The sequence below is a fragment of the Haliotis rufescens genome, unplaced genomic scaffold (genome assembly GCF_023055435.1).
Source record: "Haliotis rufescens isolate VD_foot unplaced genomic scaffold, xgHalRufe1.0.p SCAF_11, whole genome shotgun sequence".
Lineage (NCBI taxonomy): Eukaryota > Metazoa > Mollusca > Gastropoda > Lepetellida > Haliotidae > Haliotis > Haliotis rufescens.
Genome location: NW_025963791.1, coordinates 18,276,704 through 18,300,138, shown reverse-complemented (window position 1 = coordinate 18,300,138; position 23,435 = coordinate 18,276,704). Strand labels below are relative to the sequence as shown.

Genomic DNA, 23,435 nt, shown 5'->3' with positions numbered 1-23,435 from the left:
ATTCATCATGATTTCGTCCACTAGAGCATTAGGTGTCTCTTGTACATACGCGGTGTCTGCATGGCACAACCATCTGCGTCCCTGTGTTATCGGGACTGAAGTACTCCTCAAGGATGAATCTAGATGTTGTATATGATAAGTAGGTCCAGGTCCCCGCCCGGAGATATGTGACCATCTTTCATTCATCAGAGTCTGAACAAAGCTGACTAGCCCCAACAAGGAAGATATCGTTGATATGAACATCGTTATAACCAAGAAATGCAAACACAACAAAGGAACCCATGGATGAAAACGATCCTATTCATAATAGCAGACATCGATTTCTTCGAAAGAGAAATATGTGAAACACAGCGGCTCGGAGAACTCTCTGAACAGCCCGGTCGATATAGGGAAAAAGTCTTTCCATAACCTCACGGTTCCGCTTACATGTAGAATTAATACATCGGAAGGCAATACTACGCTCTCGATAATTGATTAATCGACAGAGCACTTGTAGGCAGAGAGCCTATGCGTTGACAACAGGTACGGAAGTACTGGCCAGGCAGGGGGGTTGAGCTTTGTGACAGAAATGGTGCGCTAGTTTATCTAGTTATTACCACCGCGGCACAGCCATTCCAACAGTGATCAGATCGATTCTGTACATGTACATGATGCTATGAAGTCCCTTCACACCGAGGACAGAAAATGGACCGTTCGGTTTGCTGTTGTGCCACCGCCTCGAAAAATACCCACTTTCGTTGAGAGCGGAGGAAGAGCGCCGAGACACTCAATTTGTGTCTGCTCCCTCTGCAGTTGACACTAAGCAGCAGACGACAGTAGCAGACGAAGAAGAGTGAAACGTAATCTCAGAGAGAATATAACAACGATTGTATCCACTGGAAACAAGCATTTATAAAGCCAGTGTTCGCTATCCTCAACAGCTGATGCGTTGTTGTCAACTATATATGACTATAAATCATGCATAATTCTGTATCGATCGCTACAGACGAGTCCGCCGATCTGACGCTTCGCCTCTTTCTAGCCTAGTTATTGGTACCATGCCTCGGCAACAGGCCATGTGTGATGGTAGCGGGCTTGCTGCAACACCAGAGGCCTGATTCATGGGACAATTTGGATAGGCTTGTCATGGTGAGTTCCCTATACGCCTCATACAGTATTGTGTCATGTGTTAATCATGCCAAATTCATTGATTTTCACGTTTGTAAACATTACGAGGGTGAGATCTGGCGTCTGACTGTTAGGACCGTTGTATCAACACAAGCTTTCAGTTCCAACCGTATGCGATAGACGTGGTGTTTATGCTGTTTTAAACATTCATATTATCTCCTGATTGTTTAGCTGTGTCGCGTTCTAGAGCTTACAGCGAGATGACAGCACCACATGGTGTTGACATCTCCGCTCTTCCATCCGCACCATGGTTCCCGCGACACACGCTGTACTTGGGCTTTTAATATGCATTCATGTAATAATGTGATGTAATGAGAGCTGCGAACACTGTCTCGATAATCAGACCAGTGCATATTTGATATACTGTTTACCATAAATGTGCAAATATTGACTAATCCCTGTAGCCGATACCATTCGGCCGTGGTTCCATTAACTAGATTCAAATGCATAGGTGGATCCCTGCCACTACTATGTATTATGCTAAGTATAACTCTAGCAGCCGCTGATCGCTGTATCGCAGAACCGTGCACCGCCAAATGCAACTGTTCGACGATATTAATATTACGTCACGCGAAAAATCATTAGATAGAATTGCAGAAATTGTGCGCGCTGCATCGAGAACAAAACACGATCACTTAAATTCATCGTATGATATCACCCCGCATAATACAAGTGTTTATCAAGCCAAGCCCATTAGAATAAGATGACTCCGAGTCTTAAGTGCAAGATCATTCGCTGGAACATCCAAATGTTGTGGAATAAGGTTATATATGTCTGCCTTTGAGGTTGATATGAACTGTCAGAGATTTCAGGGAAACATGCAATATTTATTTCTGAATGGAACTTGTACGACTCTACATAAATGACATATTTATGATTTTAGACTCAGTAGTGTTTCTGAATCTGAAATTTTCTCTGCTGACACCATAGCCTGCTGGTGAAGGAGCACGCCGCTTTTGTTGTGCCCAATAGGCGCCAATGACTATCAAGAACCCAATCATAATGTCGGCAATATTCATTGCCAGGCAAATAGGGGCATTGATCAAGGAGATTACCATGAAATAAGTACCGGCTCCTCTAACAGACGGGGGACTATCATTAAGTCAGCTGTTTCACTCATCAATTTCTGCCCATGACTGAAAAGCCTTGAAAACCTGCATTACCTAAAGCAAATGATAGCACTCAATTTCATACAGCAGTTATAGGATCCCAAAATATCGAACTTGGACAGTGATACAATTTAATTACGAGAAATTTGCTTTGGGTAAACAGCGCACACCAGTAAAGTAAACAATAGTATATTATTACAAAATGATTCCAAACCGTGAATGAATATGCAGTGAGAAAATGGAAGTTGTGAGGTGACTCGCTGATGCACCCGTTGGCCCATTGGAGGTCGCCGTGAGATGAGACTATAGGCGTTGTGTATACACTAGCATAGAGTGTCGGTCTCATCACTGCTGCAGCCATACTGTGCAACATGGAACCTAATTGATACACACTCGGACTTGCACAATGCATTAAGAATATTATGAATATTTGATTGTGTAGACTGTCAGTAGTGGAAGCGTCAGCATCACGCAATTGTATATGGAGTCGCATATAAAGTAATTACGTGGAAGTCAATGATGTAATAATTATTTGGCGGATATCATATGTTTCCCGACAACACGTTTTCCCCTTCATTACAGTAATGGATGTAGTTGATTATTTCCCACCTGGTCAAGACATGCTAGGCAACGGTTAGTTTATCTCCAGCGGGTGCAACCTATTTTGGGGAACAGTCACTGTGTCAGGGAACAGCCACCCTGTCTCCCATGTGTGCCAAACGTCAGGGAACAGTCAACGTGTCTCCAATCTCATCATGGAACACATATACTTGGGAATGTCAACTTGTCTCATGGAACACATATGTTTGGGAATGTCAACTTGTCTCATGGAACACATATACTTGGGAATGTCAACTTGTCTCATGGAACACATATACTTTGGAATGTCAACTTGTCTTATGGAACACATATACTTGGGAATGTCAACTTGTCTCATGGAACACATATACTTGGGAATGTCAACTTGTCTCATGGAACACATATGCTAGGGAATGTCAACTTGTCCCATGGAACACATATACTAGGGAAATTAATTTGTCTCGTGGAACACATATGTTTGAAATGTCAACTCGTTTCATGTCACACATATGCTAGGGAATGTCAACTTGTCTCATGTAACACATATTCTAGGGGATGTCAACCTGTCACATGTTACACATATGTTTGGGAATGTCAACTTGTCTCATGTAACACATATGCTAGGGAATGTCAGCTTGTCTCATGGAACACATATGTTAGAGAATGTCAACTTGTCTCATGGAACACATATGCTAGGGAATGTCAATTGTCACATGGAACACATATGCTAGGGAATGTCAACTTGTCTCATGAAACACATATGTATGGGAATGTCAACTTGTCACATGGAACACATATGCTAGGGAATGTCAACTTGTCTCATGGAACACATATGTTTGGGAATGTCAACTTGTCTCATGGAACACATATGTTAGAGAATGTCAACTTGTCTCATGGAACACATATGCTAGGGAATGTAAACTTGTCTCATGGAACACATATGCAAGGGAATGTAAACTTTTCACATGTAACACATATGTTTGGGCATGTTAACTTGTCACATGGAACACATATGCAAGGGAATGTAAACTTGTCTCATGGAACATATATGCAAGGGAATGTCAACTTTTCACATGTAACACATTTGTTTGGGAATGTCAACTTGTCTCATTGAACACATATGCTGGGGAATGTCAACTTGTCTCATGTAACATATATGTATTGGAATGTCAACTTGTCACTTGGAACACGTATACTGGGGAATGTCAACTTGTCTCATGTAAAATATGTTTGGGAATGTCAACTTGTCTCATTGAACACATATGTTTGGGAATGTCAACTTGTCTCATGGAACACATATGTTAGAGAATGTCAACTTGTCTCATGGAACACATATGCTAGGGAATGTCAATTGTCTCATGGAACACATATGCTAGGGAATGTCAATTGTCACATGGAACACATATGCTAGGGAATGTCAACTTGTCTCATGTAACACATATGTATGGGAATGTCAACTTGTCACATGGAACACATATGCTAGGGAATGTCAACTTGTCTCATGGAACACATATGTTTGGGAATGTCAACTTGTCTCATGGAACACATATGTTAGAGAATGTCAACTTGTCTCATGGAACACATATGCTAGGGAATGTCAACTTGTCTCATGTAACACATATGTTTGGGAATGTCAACTTGTCACATGGAACACATATGTTTGGGAATGTCAACTTGTCACATAGAACACATATGTTTGGGAATGTCAACTTGTCACATGGGACACATATGCTAGGGAATGTCAACTTGTCTCATGGAACACATATGTTTGGGCATGTCAACTTGTCTCATGGAACACATATGTTTGGGAATGTCAACTTGTCACTTCGAACACATATACTAGGAAATGTCAACTTGTCAAAAGGAACACATATGCTGGGGAATGTCAACTTGTCTCATGTAACACATATGTTTGGGAATGTCAACCTGTCACATGTAACACATATGTTTGGGAATGTCAACTTGTCTCAAGTAACACATATGTTTGGGTATGTCAACTTGTCTCATATAACATATATGTTTGGGAATGCCAACTTGTCTCATGGAACATATATGCAAGGGAATGTCAACTTGTCTCATGTAAAATATGTTTGGGAATGTCAACTTGTCTCATTGAACACATATGTTTGGGAATGTCAACTTGTCACATGAAACACATATGTTTGGGAATGTCAACTTGTCTCATGGTAGACATATGCAAGGGAATGTAAACTTGTCTCATGGAACACATATGCAAGGTAATGTCAACTTTTCACATGTAACACATATGTTTGGGAATGTCAACTTGACTCATGGAACACATATGCAAGGGAATGTCAACTTGTCTCATGTAACATATATGTTTGGGAATGTCAACTTGTCACTTGGAACACGTATGCTGGGGAATGTCAACTTGTCTCATGTAAAATATGTTTGGGAATGTCAACTTGTCTCATTGAACACATATGTTTGGGAATGTCAACTTGTCACATGGAACACATATGTTTGGGAATGTCAACTTGTCACATGTAACACATATGTTTGGGAATGTCAACTTGTCTCATGGTACACATATGTAAGGGAATGTAAACTTGTCTCATGGAACATATATGCAAGGTAATGTCAACTTTTCACATGTAACACATATGTTTGGGAATGTCAACTTGACTCATGGAACACATATGCAAGGGAATGTCAACTTGTCTCATGGAACACATATGCTAGGGAATGTCAACTTGTCACATAGAACACCTATCGTAGGGAATGTCAACTTGTCACATGGAACACATTTGCTAGGGAATGTCAACTTTTCACATGTAACACATATGTTTGGGAATGTCAACTTGTCTCATGGTAGACATATGCAAGGGAATGTAAACTTGTCTCACGGACCATATATGCAAGGAAATGTCAACTTTTCACATGTAAACACATATGTTTGGGAATGTCAACTTGACTCATGGAACACATATGCAAGGGAATGTCAACTTGTCTCATGGAACATATATGCAAGGGAATGTCAACTTTTCACATGTAACACATATGTTTGGGAATGTCAACTTGTCTCATGGAACACATATGTTTGGGCATGTTAACTTGTCACATGTAACACATATGTTTGGGAATGTCAACTTGTCACATGGAACACATGTGTTCGGGAATGTCAACTTGTCACATGTAACACATATGTTTGGGAATGTAAACTTGTCACATGGAACACATATGCAAGGGAATGTAAACTTGTCTCATGGAACATATATGCAAGGTAATGTCAACTTTTCACATGTAACACATATGTTTGGGAATGTCAACTTGTCTCATAGAACTCATGTGTTTGGGAATGTCAGCTTGTATCATAGAACACATATGTTTGGGCATGTTAACTTGTCACATGTAACACATATGTTTGGGAATGTCAACTTGTCACATGGAACACATGTGTTCGGGAATGTCAACTTGTCACATGTAACACATATGTTTGGGAATGTCAACTTGTCACATGGAACACATGTGTTCGGGAATGTCAACTTGTCACATGTAACACATATGTTTGGGAATGTAAACTTGTCACATGGAACACATATGCAAGGGAATGTAAACTTGTCTCATGGAACATATATGCAAGGGAATGTCAACTTTTCACATGTAACACATATGTTTGGGAAGGTCAACTTGTCTCATAGAACACATGTGTTTGGGAATGTCAGCTTGTATCATAGAACACATATGTTTGGGAATGTCAACTTGTCTCATTGAAAACATATGTTTGGGAATGTCAACTTGTCACATGTAACACAATAGTTTGGGAATGTCAACTTCACTCATGAAACACATATGCAAGGGAATGTAAACTTGTCTCATGGAACGGGCTGTTGGGTAGCCTAGTGGTTAAAGCGTTCGCTCGTCACGCTGAAGACCCGGGTTCGATTCCCGACATGGGTACAATGTGTGAAGCCAATTTCTGGTGTCCCCCGCCGTGATATTGCTGGAATATTGCTAAAAGCGGCGTAAAACCACTGTCTCATGGAACATATATGCAAGGGAATATCAACTTGTCACATGTTACACATGTGATTGGGTATGTCAACTTGTCTCATGTAACACATATGTTTGTAACACATATGTTTGGGAATGTCAACTTGTCTCTATGTGGGTAGCCTGGATGGGTGGGAAATGGATACTCTTGTATAATAAATGTATGTAGGTATCTTGGTGGGAAATGGATACTCTTATGTATAAATGTATGTAAGTAGTCTGGATGGTAAATGGACACTCTTGTATATTACATGTATGAAGGTATATGGGTGTGAAATGGATACTCTTGTAAATTACATGTATGTAGGTAGTCTGAATGGGAAATGGATACTCTTGTATATTACATGTATGTGGGTGGCGTGGGTGTCAAATGATAAGTTAATTGAGGAGTTCTTTCACAGTTCCTTTGATTTGTTAATGCCATATTTTGTAGTATTATTCAATGCGATACATAAATCTGCACACTTTCCCGAAGCATGGATATCATTGTTCACATTCGTAAACAGGGGGATATTCATTCATCCAATGATTACAGATAAATTACAAGTTCAAGCATCTTTAGTGAAATATATGTATTCTGAATAGACGGTTAACAGTGTGGACTAATGCCTATGATAAACTTTGTGGAATCACAGGCCGGATTTCGTCAGAGGTACTCCACATTACAATATATCAATTTTACAGTCAGTGATCCAACGGTATTTATCAAAGAAAAGGGGGAAAGTTTGCGCTCTATTTGTAGATTTTTCAAAAGCTTTTGACTTGTTTAATAGGTCGAAATAATGGACGATTTTAAAAAGGGGAGAGGTTTCTCCAAAAATGTTAAATGTTGAGTACAAGCTATTTGTAATCGAGTTATTCATGTGTATGGTCTAATAATATGTATTCGGATATGCATGATTGTTATTTGGGTGTACGGTAGGTTTGTGTCCTTACTCGATATCTATTCTCTATGTTTATCACGAATGAGCAAGAATCCACATGTTAACCTGGTATCCAGTTTCACCAAGAGATGACTGAACTGTTTGTGTTATTGTTTGCCGACGATGTCAGTTTGATGTTGGTTTTTGGTCTGCAAAAAAGAAGATGCCCTTTAGAATAATATTGCAATAATTACAAGTTAACAGTTAATTTGCACAAGACTAAAGTTGTTTTTAAGAACGGGGGTATTCACTGGAGAAGAGAAAAATGGTATATATAGAGGAAAATAAGCATTTAGGCAAAACTTTTTGTAAAATATTATCTTGAGAAAAGTGCGGCTTTTCCGCCTAGAAAAGTTTTGTTGGGCATTTTAAGGATATTACATAGATTTCCGTGTGAATTATTTTTTTAGGATATTTGATATTAAAATTATGCTTATTTTACTGTATGGGTCTGAGGCTTGGGTTGGGATAGCGATGCAAATATAGAAAACATTCACATGTTTGCACGTAAACGCTTTCTTGGAGTGAAGATCTCGACACCAAATTACACAGTATTGGGTGAATGTGGAATTTACCCTTTGTATCTTTTGCAAATAAAATTTTGATAAGTTTATTGCATATGCCAATGTAAGATATCAATAACCGTGTTATAATATGTTTTTGCAAGCAGCAAATAATGGTAAAAATAATTGGGTTTCCAAATTGAAGTATTTGTAGTTTCGACATGGATTTGGCTATGTATGGGAATCACAAACAATAAGAAGTAAAGAATCCTTTATCAGGGAACTAATTCCAAGATAAAAATGAACAGGACTGACACGCCTTTCTCTTCAGCAATTCTAAAACTAGACATTATACTTTCTTGCAAGGTACATTTGGAACGGAAGTATACCTTGAACATATAACAATTGCAAAATTCCGGGAGGACATGGCACAACTTCGTTGCAGTTCCCAAGGTCTCAAAATAGAAATTAGCAGGTACTTCAACATTCCCAGAACTAAGATGCTGTGCACTCTTTGTAATGAAGATTACGTCGAAGATGAATACCGTATTTCTTTACCGGTATATAACACTGCGTGGGAAGTACACATCTACTAAATGTATATCATACCCTACGTGTAGTGTAACAAGAACAATAAGCGTTTTGCATCAACGGATAAGAATGAAGTTACCTAGCTATGTATGGTAATTATGCAAATTGCTTCAGAAAGATCCATGTTGACTGATTATATGTATTGTCATATATGTTATATTCTGACTGACCACCTGTATGAACATGGACCGGAGGCCTACATTCTTCATGAATAAAGATCAATTACATGTATGTAGGTATCTGGATGGGAAATGGATACTCCAACGTATAGGTTTTCCTGGATGGGAAATGGATACTCTTTTATATCCCATATGTGTAGGTATCTGGATGGGAAGCCTATATCCTTGCATATTACATGTATGTAGTTATCTGGGTCGGAAATTGATACTCCAACGTATAGGTTTTCTTGGGTGGGAAATGGATACTCTTGTATATTACATGTGTGTAGGTATCTGGGTGGGAAATGGATACTCTTGTATATTACAAGTTTGTAGGTATCTTGGTGGGAAATGGATACTCCAACGTATAGGCTTTATTGGATGGGAAGTCTATATCCTTGTATATTACATGTATGTAGCTATCTGGGTGGGAAATGGATACTCCAACGTATAGGTTTTCCTGGATGGAAAATGGATACTCTTGTATATTACATGTATGTAGGTAGGTATCTGGGTGGGAAATTGATACTCTTGTATATTACATGTATGTAGGTATCTGGGTGGGAAATTGAAACTCTTGTATATTACATGTATGTAGGTATCTGGGTGGGAAATGGATACTCTTGTATATTACATGTATGTAGCTATCTGGGTGGGAAATGGATACTCCACCGTATAGGTTTTCCTGGATGGGAAATGGATACTCTTGTATATTACAAGTATGTAGGTATCTGGGTGGGAAATTGATACTCTTGTATATTACATGTATGTAGGTATCTGGGTGGGAAATGGATACTCTTGTATATTACATGTATGTAGGTATCTGGGTGGGAAATGGATACTCCACCGTATAGGTTTTCCTGGATGGGAAATGGATACTCTTGTATATTACATGTATGTAGGTATCTGGGTGGGAAATGGATACTCTTGTATATTACATGTATGTAGGTATCTGGGTGGGAAATGGATACTCTTGTATATTACATGTATGTAGGTAGTCTAAAGGGGGAATGGATACTCCGACGTATAGGTTTTCCTGATGTTTGTCAGTAGGTGCAGTGTTGAAAAGTATGCTTTTTACAATTGCATTGAATAACAATGTATATACTCGTGCACATTACATCTGTATATTTACTCAGAATAACAATGTATATACTTATGCACATTACAGTTGTATAGGAAAGTTGAATTAAACTGTTTTATACAAAATATGCTCGTGTACATTAGTGTATGTAGTCTTGAATAAGAAATTGTATACACATGTATATTATATATGTGTTGCATGGTTATATGTATTTGTGTGATTGATGGTGTTTACGACACCACATAGATATTCAAGAATAAATATATATATTTGGACGGCCATAGATGAAGTTATACACCCAGATGTATGTGGGTAGCTTCTGAGTGTGGTATCTTAACATATAATGTGTCAAATGTGTGTTGGTTGAAACATACACGTTTATCTTGTGTGCAAATCGGATGCTCATATTGCAAATATATACACATGTGTGCGTGGACAATGTTTCTGTGCATCACATCTATGTGGGTAGCCTGGTTTGGAAATGGATACTCTTTTATAATACATCTATGGAGGTATCTGGATTGGAAATGGATGCTACATGTTTGTAGGTAGTCTGATGGCAAATGAATACTCTTGTACATTACATCTATGCAGATGTTTTCTGGGTGGGAAATGGATACTCTTACATGTAGGTTTTCCTGGTGTTTGTCAGTGGACTCAGTTTTAAATAGTATGCTTATCACAATTGTATAGATACTCAGAATAACAATGTATATACTCGCGCAAATTACATGTGTATAGATACTCAGAATAACAATGTATATACTCATGCACATTACAACTGTATAGGAAAGTTGAATTATACTGTTTTATACAAAATATGTCGGCAGTCTCGTTTATATTAATGTAGGTAGTCTTGAATAAGAAAATGTATACCCATGTATATCATATATGTGTTGCAGTCTCAATGAGAAATTTATATTGGTGTATATAACATTATGGCAGTAATCGTAATGAGAATTATATACTCGTGTATCTTACATGTGTGTAGGTCGTCTTTGGAATGAGACACTCGTGTGTATTATATTTTTGTAGGTCGTCTGAATGAAACACTCGTGAATATTATGTGTGTGTAGGTCTTTGGAATGAGACACTCGTGTATCTTACATATGTGTATGTCTCGGAATGAGACACCCGTCTGCGTCACACGTGTGTAGGTCTTTGAAATTAACCCCTCGTGTATCTGACATGGGTGTAACTCTTGGAATGAGACCCTCGTGTGTGTTGAATGTGTGTAGGTCTTTCGAATGAGCCACTCGTGTGTGTCACACGCGTGTAGGTCATTGGAAAGAGACACTCGTGCATCTTACATGTGTGTAGGTCCTTGGAATGAACCACTCGTGTATCTTACATGTGTGTAACTCATGAAATGAGACACTTGTGTGTGTTGCATGTTTGTAGGTCCTTGGAATGAGCCACTCGTGTGTGTCACATGTGTAGGTCATTTGAAAGAGCCACTCGTGTATCTTACATGTGTGTAACTCATGGAATGAGACACTCGTGTGTGTTACATATGTGTAGGTCTTTGGAATGAACCACTCGTGTATCATACATGTGTGTAACTCTTGGAATGAGACACTTGTGTGTTTTGCATGTTTGTAGTTCCTTGGAATGAACCACTCGTGTGTGTCACATGTGTAGGTCATTTGAAAGAGCCACTCGTGTATCTTACATGTATGTGACTCATGGAAAGAGACACTTGTGTGTGTTGCATGTTTGTAGGTCCTTGGAATGAGCCACTCGTGTATCTTACATGTGTGTTGGTCTTGGAATGAGACACTCATATGTTCAGGTACTTTGAATACTAAATGGATATGCACCGGTTTGTCACATGAGTAGAGGTAGAAAGATGTACCAGGAGCCTGAATGTCATAGGGCTTGTTTCATTCTATATCCCATGGGTGTAGCCTGTCTGAAATCCATATGGATTGTTGGAAGTGGAGCTATAGTTGCATTACTAATCGATTGGGTTTATTTGTGATTCTTGTTCCATATTGTTATAAAACATGCAAAGAGCCTGGCGCCCAACGTGATGGGACCCGGTAAAATATACTGTGTTCTATAGAGTAATATTGTAGCAGAACTCGGCAATATCTGCAGCGAGAGATAATTGTGTTGCCTCAGCAATGGCGGTCCTGTGTCTAATTGATAATCTTAAAGTAGTTTTCCTGATTCAGTTGCCTGTGGGAGTAAGGTCAAGCACATAACACGAACTATTTTACTCTAGACGAAGTTTGTAATGAGCATATTCGACTAAATTATAGCGCAAGTGAAGAAATACATTAATTATGGCCTATTCATTTGGTTGGGATGGTAGACAATACTCCGTTAATGTCAACACTTGGCGCATGAAGTCTCATGCATACAGCCACTCCACTAGCATCGTTTGAGAAGATAATAAAGGTAAACATCATGGTTTGTGGACTCGTTGAAGTTTCGTAGTTCATATCCTGAATATTTCATGATTACAAGTACATCGCGAACAAAACACGTTGCAGTGTATTTGGGGTGAAGGCGGAACCAAATCGTGGTATTGATAAGTAACACTGAGTACTAGTATCGAAAAGTGGGATTGATTGTGTGTGTTTGGCCACCAGTCGGTGGGCTGGCAGCTGTCGATATGACCATTCTACTTCCGCATACAAGGGCTCCGGGTAGTTGTGATCACAGTTGATGTTGGCTTCATGTGATGTCAGTTGGACACAATCAAATGCGATTGTTGGTGTCACAGCTTCAGACAGTCCAGCTCCCAAATGATTTTAAGTCGGTTTTTAATCTAGTTTTTTGGACCAGTTGATGCTGCTTGTCGGCACATACAGTCCAATTTGTGGTCCAGTTCAGTGGGAATAGTTAGTGCTATGTGTACGTCAGTAGAGCCAGTTGATGTGTCCCAGTTCAGTTGGAATAGTAAGTGCTGTGTGTTCGTCAGTAGAGCCAGTTGGTGTTGTTTATGTTCCAGTTCAGTGGGAATAATTAGTGCTATCTGTACGTCAGTAGAGCCAGTTGGTGTGCTCCAATTCAGTGGGAATAATTAGTGCTATCTGTACGTCAGTAGAGTCAGTTGGTGTGCTCCAATTCAGTGGGAATAATTAGTGCTATCTGTTTGTCAGTAGAACCAGTTGATGTGCTTCAATTCAGTGGGAATAATTAGTGCTATCTGTACGTCAGTAGAGCCAGTTGGTGTGCTCCAATTCAGTGGGAATAATTAGTGCTATCTGTACGTCAGTAGAGCCAGTTGGTGTGCTCCAATTCAGTGGGAAAAATTAGTGCTATCTGTACGTCAGTAGAGTCAGTTGGTGTGCTCCAATTCAGTGGGAATAATTAGTGCTATCTGTTTGTCAGTAGAACCAGTTGATGTGCTCCAATTCAGTGGGAATAATTAGTGCTATTTGTACGTCAGTAGAGCCAGTTGGTGTGCTCCAATTCAGTGGGAATAATTAGTGCTATCTGTACGTCAGTAAAGTCAGTTGGTGTGCTCCAATTCAGTGGGAATAATTAGTGCTATCTGTACGTCAGTAGAGCCAGTTGGTGTGCTCCAATTCAGTGGGAATAATTAGTGCTATCTGTACGTCAGTAGAGCCAGTTGGTGTGCTCCAATTCAGTGGGAATAATTAGTGCTATCTGTACGTCAGTAGAGTCAGTTGGTGTGCTCCAATTCAGTGGGAATAATAAGTGCTATCTGTACGTCAGTAGAGCCAGTTGGTGTGCTCCAATTCAGTGGGAATAATTAGTGCTATTTGTACGTCAGTAGAACCAGTTGATGTGCCCCAATTCAGTGGGAATAATTAGTGCTATCTGTACGTCAGTAGAGTCAGTTGGTGTGCTCCAATTCAGTGGGAATAATTAGTGCTATCTGTTTGTCAGTAGAACCAGTTGATGTGCTTCAATTCAGTGGGAATAATTAGTGCTATTTGTACGTCAGTAGAGCCAGTTGGTGTGCTCCAATTCAGTGGGAATAATTAGTGCTATCTGTACGTCAGTAGAACCAGTTGATGTGCCCCAATTCAGTGGGAATAATTAGTGCTATTTGTACGTCAGTAGAGTCAGTTGGTGTGCTCCAATTCAGTGGGAATAATTAGTGCTATCTGTACGTCAGTAGAGCCAGTTGGTGTGCTCCAATTCAGTGGGAATAATTAGTGCTGTCTGTACGTCAGTAGAGCCAGTTGGTGTGCTCCAATTCAGTGGGAATAATTAGTGCTATCTGTACGTCAGTAGAGCCAGTTGGTGTGCTCCAATTCAGTGGGAAAAATTAGTGCTATCTGTACGTCAGTAGAGTCAGTTGGTGTGCTCCAATTCAGTGGGAATAATTAGTGCTATCTGTTTGTCAGTAGAACCAGTTGATGTGCTTCAATTCAGTGGGAATAATTAGTGCTATCTGTACGTCAGTAGAGCCAGTTGGTGTGCTCCAATTCAGTGGGAATAATTAGTGCTATCTGTACGTCAGTAGAGCCAGTTGGTGTGCTCCAATTCAGTGGGAAAAATTAGTGCTATCTGTACGTCAGTAGAGTCAGTTGGTGTGCTCCAATTCAGTGGGAATAATTAGTGCTATCTGTTTGTCAGTAGAACCAGTTGATGTGCTCCAATTCAGTGGGAATAATTAGTGCTATTTGTACGTCAGTAGAGCCAGTTGGTGTGCTCCAATTCAGTGGGAATAATTAGTGCTATCTGTACGTCAGTAGAGCCAGTTGGTGTGCTCCAATTCAGTGGGAATAATTAGTGCTATCTGTTTGTCAGTAGAGCCAGTTGGTGTGCTCCAATTCAGTGGGAATAATTAGTGCTATCTGTTTGTCAGTAGAACCAGTTGATGTGCCCCAATTCAGTGGGAATAATTAGTGCTATTTGTACGTCAGTAGAGTCAGTTGGTGTGCTCCAATTCAGTGGGAATAATAAGTGCTATCTGTTTGTCAGTAGAGCCAGTTGGTGTGCTCCAATTCAGTGGGAATAATTAGTGCTATCTGTTTGTCAGTAGAACCAGTTGATGTGCCCCAATTCAGTGGGAATAATTAGTGCTATTTGTACGTCAGTAGAGTCAGTTGGTGTGCTCCAATTCAGTGGGAATAATAAGTGCTATCTGTACGTCAGTAGAGCCAGTTGGTGTGCTCCAATTCAGTGGGAATAATTAGTGCTATCTGTTTGTCAGTAGAGCCAGTTGGTGTGCTCCAATTCAGTGGGAATAATTAGTGCTATCTGTTTGTCAGTAGAACCAGTTGATGTGCCCCAATTCAGTGGGAATAATTAGTGCTATTTGTACGTCAGTAGAGTCAGTTGGTGTGCTCCAATTCAGTGGGAATAATAAGTGCTATCTGTACGTCAGTAGAGCCAGTTGGTGTGCTCCAATTCAGTGGGAATAATTAGTGCCATCTGTACGTCAGTAGAGCCAGTTGGTGTGCTCCAATTCAGTGGGAATAATTAGTGCTATCTGTACGTCAGTAGAGCCAGTTGGTGTGCTCCAATTCAGTGGGAATAATTAGTGCCATCTGTACGTCAGTAGAGCCAGTTGGTGTGCTCCAATTCAGTGGGAATAATTAGTGCTATTTGTACGTCAGTAGAGCTAGTTGGTGTTGTTTATGTTCCAGTTTAGTTGGAATAGTTAGTGCGATGTGTACGTCTGTAGAGCCAGTTGGTTTGGTCCAGTTTGAGGGAATGGAAGTTAGTGTCAGTTGGTACAGGACTATAGATCAGTAGAGTTAAGTGATATTCATTAATAGTACTGTAGTTCAGAGGGAATAGTTGATGGCCGTTTGCCTCAGTTCAATAGGTGTTGGAAATACTATCATTCAATGGGAAAAGTTGATATTCCCTTACAATACCTTTGTTCAGTGGGAATAGTTGATGGCCGTTTACGTCAGTTCAGTAGGTGTTGGAAATACTATCATTCAATGGGAAAAGTTGATATTCCTTCACAATACCTTTGTTCAGTGGGAATAGTTGATGGCCGTTTACGTCAGTTCAGTAGGTGTTGGAAATACTCTCATTCAATGGGAATAGTTGATCCCTACGTCAGTTCTCTTGGTGTTGGCAGGTATACCTTGCTCGTCATTTCAGTAGAACCATTTGGTGTCGTTTGTGTATCAGACTGGCGGGAATTGTTCGTGTTATTTGTACATTAGTTCAGTGGAACCAGTTGTTGTTATTTGTGCTTACCTTTCATGTGAACAGTTGATGTGAGTTTACGCCAGTTCAACAAAAATCAGTTGGGGTTTGTTTGTCAAGTGAAATTTCCATTATAAGCTATCTATGCCTCAGGTCCATAAGGTAGACCTTCACTACTGCTTGTGGCCCAAGCCAAGAACATGGTGATGTCAGTGGTGCAGACCAGTTCGTGGTGATTATGTATCCCATCTCAGTGTCCCGGCTGACCCTGCAGTTGAGCTCCCAGATGTGACTTGTTTACGTCCGAGTCCCAGACAATAAGACGAGGTCGTTTGTATTTCGATTCCAAGCATGGCGGAATCAGAAATCAGGTTGTTTGTCTCTGTAGTCGGCGGACTGTCAGACTGAGGTTGTTTACCTTTCAGCTGTAGACGACGGTTTGATTGCCTCAGCTGTAGACGTCGGGTTTATCGGTTGAAGTTGATTGCCTCAATTGTAGACGGCAGGTTTATCAGTTAAAGTTGTTTGCCTCTAAGCTGTAGACGGCGGGTTTATCAGTTAAAGTTGTTTGCCTCTAAGCTGTAGACGGCGGGTTTATCAGTTGAAGTTGATTGCCTCAATTGTAGACGTCGGGTTATCAGTTAAAGATGTTTGCCTCTAAGCTGTAGACGGCGGGTTTATCAGTTGAAGTTGATTGCCTCAATTGTAGACGTCGGGTTATCAGTTAAAGATGTTTGCCTCTAAGCTGTAGACGTCGGGTTTATCAGTTGAAGTTGTTTGCCTCTCAGCTGTAGACGTCGGGTTTATCAGTTGAAGTTGTTTGCCTCTCAGCTGTAGACGTCGGGTTTATCAGTTGAAGTTGTTTGCCTCTCAGCTGTAGACGGCGGGTTTATCAGTTGAAGTTGTTTGCCTCTCAGCTGTAGACGTCGTTTTTATCGGTTGAAGTTGATTGCCTCAATTGTAGACGTCGGGTTTATCAGTTGAAGTTGTTTGCCTCACAGCAGGAGACGGCGGGTTTATCAGTTAAAGTTGTTTGCCTCGAAGCAGTAGACGTCGGGTTTATCAGTTAAAGTTGTTTGCCTCTCAGCTGTAGACGGCGGGTTTATTAGTTGAAGTTGTTTGCCTCACAGCAGTAGACGGCGGGTTTATCAGTTAAAGTTGTTTGCCTCTCAGCTGTAGACGGCGGGTTTATTAGTTGAAGTTGTTTGCCTCACAGCAGTAGACGGCGGGTTTATTAGTTGAAGTTGTTTGCCTCTCAGCTGTAGACGGCGGGTTTATTAGTTGAAGTTGTTTGCCTCACAGCTGTAGACGGCGGGTTTATCAGTTGAAGTTGTTTGCCTCACAGCTGTAGACGGCAGGTCTATCAGTTGAAGTTGTTAGCTGTAGACAGTGCGCTCAGTTCCGGAAAAATAACAAATGAGATTTCTTTCACAGTTCAGCATGTCTATCAGTGAGATTGTATCTCCGTTCAGCGTGTCATCTAACAGGGTGTATCTCAGTTCAGGCTCAGTTCGTTTGTATTCTAGTGATTTTATGAAACTGTTTGTATTCTAGTTGGACTCAAATATAAGTCTGACTCAAAAGTGAGGCCGGTTGTATTCTAGTGGGACTCCGGGATGATGGTGACGGTATTCAACTTGGACTTCAGATGGAGACTATATGTGTTATACTAGGACTCCAGAATGAAGCTGATTCTATTCTGGTGGGACTTCAGGATGAAGCTGATTCTATTCTGGTGGGACTTCTGGATGGTTCAGATTCTCTTCTTGTGGGACTTCAGGATGGTTCTGATTCTCTTCTTGTGTGACTTCAGGATGAAGCTGGTTCTATTTTTGTGGGACTTCAGGATGGTTCTGATTCTGTTATTTGTGGGACTTCAGGATAGGGCTGATTCTATTCTTGTGAGACTCCATGGCCAGGATGATGTTGATATTATTCCAATGAGACTTCAGATTGAGGCTTTGTGTATTATTGTGGAACTCCGGGATAAGGCTAGTTCGATACTAATGGGCCTTCAGAAAGATTCTGATTGCATCTCCGAAGTGAAAAATAGACCATCAAGAGGACAGGCAGTAGCCATCTACCATGAATATGAGTCAACGTTTAACTAAGTCAGTCATATTATCCTCAGTGAGTGAGATATGCCATGGGATATTTCTGACAGATTTTCCTACGATTCAGGATTGTCACACACTCGAGTCATCACGCAAGGGACTCCGTATGGGGATGATAGATCATAGATCAAGTGGAGTGACATACATTCATCTTCCATAGGCGTCAGCATCATCTGCTGCCATCTCCACTGACATGGAGTAGATTTGGTGAAGAGAAGGAGATCCCGTTAGGACTACTGACGGTGTGTATTAGTCCACCATAATGTCAAGGATAATGGAGAACAGCTCACACAATAAGAAGATTGTATTTCGCGCCTGTTGTGTTTGCTGCTTTACAATGTTTTTTTACGGACGTAAAGCTACTTTCCATCCTTACAATTAAAGTCTGATGTCCTGCCTAATTTGTTATGATTTGTGTGTTTGTTTCTTGTTTGACGCCACACTCAGCAATATTCCAGCTATATGACGGCGGTCTGCAAATAATCGAGTCTTGACCAGACAATCTAGTGATTGACAACATGAGCGTCGATCCACGCAATTGGGATCGATGAGATGCATCAACCAAGTCAGCGAGCCTCTTACGACAAGCATTGACGCCTTTTACGGCAAGCATGGGTTGCTGAAGACCTATTCTACCCCGGATATTCACAGGCAATTTGTTATGAAGTTTCCTTGATGATTGTGAGAATGAATACTAATTACAGGGATGTAACTGATGTCAAAACGACAAGTTACAGGATACGTACGAGTACGAGTGAGTGAGTAAGTGAGTTTGATTTTACGCCGCTATTAGCAATATTCCAGCAATATCACGGAGGGGGGACACCAGAAATGGGCTTCACACATTGTACCCATGTCGGGAATCGAACCCGGGGCTTCGGCGTGACGACGAACGCTTTAACCACTAGGCTACCCGACTGCCCCGGTTACGTACGATGTTAACAAGACATGTTACGTACGATGTCAATACGACATGTTACGTACTATGTTAACACGACAGGTTACGTACGAAGTTAACAAGACATGTTACGTACGATGTTAACAAGACATGTTACGTACGATGTTAACAAGACATGTTACGTACGATGTCAATACGACATGTTACGTACTATGTTAACACGACAGGTTACGTACGAAGTTAACAAGACATGTTACGTACGATGTTAACAAGACAGGTTACGTGCGATGTCAATACGACAGGTTACGTACGATGTTAACACAACAGGTTACGTGCTATGTAATTACGACAGGTTACGTACGATGTTAACACGACAGGTTAGTCACGATGTTAACACGACACTCTATGCAAATGCTGTTACCCTGACATGGTCCTTGTGAGGTTGAGACCACATGGTCCGTATACTGTCAACAAGGAATGATCATTGTTATGCCAACACGTTCCGGTACCTCTGATGCCAATTTGATTCCAGTACATGTGAAGCAACGCGACCTTCTAACGCTACTACTTCCGCTGTACAGGTAATGTTGTCGTCATGGGGATTCGTCCCAGTACCCCATGATTGCCATACAAACATATTCAAATGCCAGTCGGGTGGTTTCGAGGGTGGAATTGACTCTGAAAACACTGTTCATTGGTTTTACCTTGAATCACGTTTTTGTTATACAGTCTCGATAGGGATAATATGTGCCGCAATGCAAAATGAACACAAACAATCAATATCTGTAAGATAAAATCATGGGTAACATCCATAAGAACCGTCATACAGTGGCGGTGTGGGCACATGATACAACTACTAGCGGCTAACATTTGGTATGCAACACTTCTACCAATAAGGTGAGTTGAAGAGGGCTGTGACGTCATGTTTACCCATGTAGCGACGTGCATGCGTCTGTACTTGTCCAGACTCTAATGTCGGTGTTTTAGTACTAGCCCACTGAGGTATCACGCGGCTGTTTAACCCACCCACTCAAACACAGTATAGAGTCTCCGAGCCGGCCAGACCTTGTGAGCCGTGCGCCAAACAGGGTAACAACAAGTAACGTCTTTAACGTCTTTTGGTGTGACGCGGCCAGTGGATCGAACCCCGGACCTTCCGCTATAAGGTATGCCACGGAAGCTGTTTTACACAAACGAAGAGGCGGCAGTATTTGTCAAGATCGCCATTCACATACTTGTCTGCATGATGAGCTTGTATTATAATAGAACTTACGAAGTAGGAACGATAAAGTACATGTATATCCGCGTATGTTTAGTGCCTCTTCAACATGGCGATAATCTCCTCTGACTTCCTCCAATAGTTAATAGATAGAAAACAGCATCTTTTCCCCCGGGCCAGTCTACTGCAATAACATAAAAGATTCCATCGATTGAAAAATGGCCTGTCTATCCACGTGTTTTGTCACATTGGGTTTAGCAATACCGTGCCATCTAAAATGCCTCGGTGTTCGTCTCCGCTGATACAAAAGCGGACTCTCTTGGGAAACACTAAGACTGTCCTGGAAATGGAAGAACGCTTTGACTGGATATTCCTTTTGATTTTCGATGTGTATAAGAAATGAATATTTTATTACGTTTCGCTGTTTGCAGTCAAGAAATTCATCGGAAAGGAATTAGGACATGAAAAGTAGCTTTCCATTGTTCAGGATATAGATTCTACATTCACTGATAATTAAACCTGGTACCATTTCAAGCCGCCGATCTGTACACCTGTGAACTTGTATGACCCCATACGGTTTTTTATTTAATAATAATTAGTAATTATAAATAAATACGACGGAGGAGGGTTTTACTACTTTGGGTTCTTCTTGTGTACCGAATGAAGGTGGTTACAATTTGTCGGATTGTACAAATGTTATGTTTATCTTTAACACTACACTGTCAAATGATGACGTCATGAATGGTGACGTCATATTGTGTACGAGATGGTGATGGCAGCAATTCGTATACCAGATAGTGGCGACGTCATATTGTGTCCCAGATATTGGTGACGTCACGTTGTGTTCCCGACAGTGGTGACGTCATATTGGGTACCAGAAAATGTCCCGTGATATTGTGTAACAGATAAGGGTGACGTCAAGCTTTGTACCAGATAGTTGTGCCATGCTGTATATCATTTTGTGTCAACGTCATCTAGTATATACCAGACGCTCTCTCGTATGCTTAATATAAGGTGGAATATGAAACAGTTCATCTGGACATAGGATACAGGAGTATGGCATAAGCTCGTTAACTGACGGTTTTCCGTTGCAGAAGAATGATTCGGTCATAAAGAACACAATCTATAAAAAAAAGTTTAATTGGATCAGTTGCTCCTGTACACAACGAAATAAACATGACTACTTAAAAATAATATAACTAAAACAGGCGATATGATGTAATTCCTGTTTCACCTAGTGTATGCATTGTCTGGGAGCGTGTTCGCTGGCATGACTACGATCCCCACGGGGGGTAACATCCGACGCCTGGGACACAGCCTACTCACGGTGGCCGGGACTCAGCAGTGCTAGCTATCTGGATGGGACACGGGCCTTGGCAATGTTCTGTTGGTGTAGAATTCAGCGACATGACGTTGAACAAAGGGCTAATCATGGCTTAAACGATTTCGTCCTATCTGTATTGATATGCGAATATTCGGGCCCTGTTGCAAATGTTTTCAGGTTGTTTCAATCTCTGTATACAGCCATATTGAATTCTTTCTGGCGGAGATAGGGTGCCGGGGTCGGATGGTGCCTTTAAGGCATGAATTGTGGCACAATAATCACATGACTGTTAATATCACATCCATATCTCCTTATTCAAATATATAAAGCAGCCGACTAGCGATCGATTAAAACATTCCAGGCCTGAATCCATAAGCCTATTATCCATTTAATCTGATTGCACTAGAAGTCATTGGGGCATTATATGGAAATCGTCGTCATCGCAAATATATGAATATGGGTGGTTCCTATGAATGTAAATTTAACCACGATAATTCAGACCGTAACGAAACATTCACCACCCAAAGTCGCCGGTGGATCCAGTCGAACGAACGTCCCTTCTTACGCGGCGTGGCTACAGGTGTGATAGTTGTGCAATATAGACTAGTGTATATATTCTCTTGCAGGAACATCACTTTTGGTATGATCGCCGTGTTATATTGAGGGTTCGGTCTAAACATACTCAAACAAACGCTCACGCAGCAGCATGGCAATACTTGAACAATATACATTTCTGGAAAGGCCTTCCAATGCTTATTCAGCACTAGGGCAACAGGTGTCATGGTCGCGTAATAACGAGGTCGCAGTGGACATATACTGGGAAACCTGTGTCTCGTTCAATAACGAAGGTCCAGTGGGCATACATTGGGGCAGGTTTTTTTATCGGTCACGCGGCTAAATGTGCCATAACAGCGTAATAACGTAGGTGTTGTTGACATGTACGTGGGCAAGGATAATATGGGATACATGTGTCATGTCTGTGTAGTTATATTGGCACTGTACTGTGCAACGTCACCTTTTGTGCATTATTGCTATCAGAGATCCTGGGATTAGATCACGACACTATATTGGTTCGTGGGATTCTTCGAGAAAATCTCGTCGTTGATATTTTTTCTACTTGTAAGTGGTGGTGCTTAATAAAGATTTTGTTGTTGACAAGAATCCTAATATTTCCCAAGAACGCAGTCTTTAAATACTGAGTAAAAATTTGTTGGAAGTTAGTCACTTAGGGCTTTCGGTATCTCTGTTGCCAGAAGAGAAACAGTGTCAAACAAAACAAAGGCAATGCCACTGTTGTAAGTAAAATTGAAAGTTAAAGTTAAAATATACAATTTTAAAACCACCTGAAACGGATATTTATGTATAAAGCTGAAACAAAGGAAGGTGCTTGTCGTAAGTGACTGCTTTTGCTGACTTTGAAGATTGGCCAGTATCGAGGCGTGGTTTTATTTGATGTATAGATCTTCTAAGACATGTGGAGATGGGTCAGTAATAACAAAACAATCCAAGGTCCATCACATAATTAATACAGGGTACACCAAATAGTTAATACAAGGTACATTAAATAATTAATACAAGGTACATAAAATCGTTAATACAAGGTAAATCAAATGGGTAATACTAAGTACATGAAATAGTTAATACAAGGTACATCAAATA

General features: G+C 40.6%; 1 protein-coding gene across 1 annotated transcript in view; it reads left to right on the top strand.

Moving 5' to 3' along the window:
• Positions 1–422: 422 nt before the first annotated feature.
• The window catches only part of LOC124125785, a 60,237-nt gene continuing 37,224 nt past the window's right edge, over positions 423–23,435 (top strand). The window contains exon 1 of the mRNA XM_046489147.2: positions 423–1,128. The gene's annotated coding sequence lies outside the window, so the exon portion shown is untranslated. The remainder of the gene's footprint in view (positions 1,129–23,435) is intronic.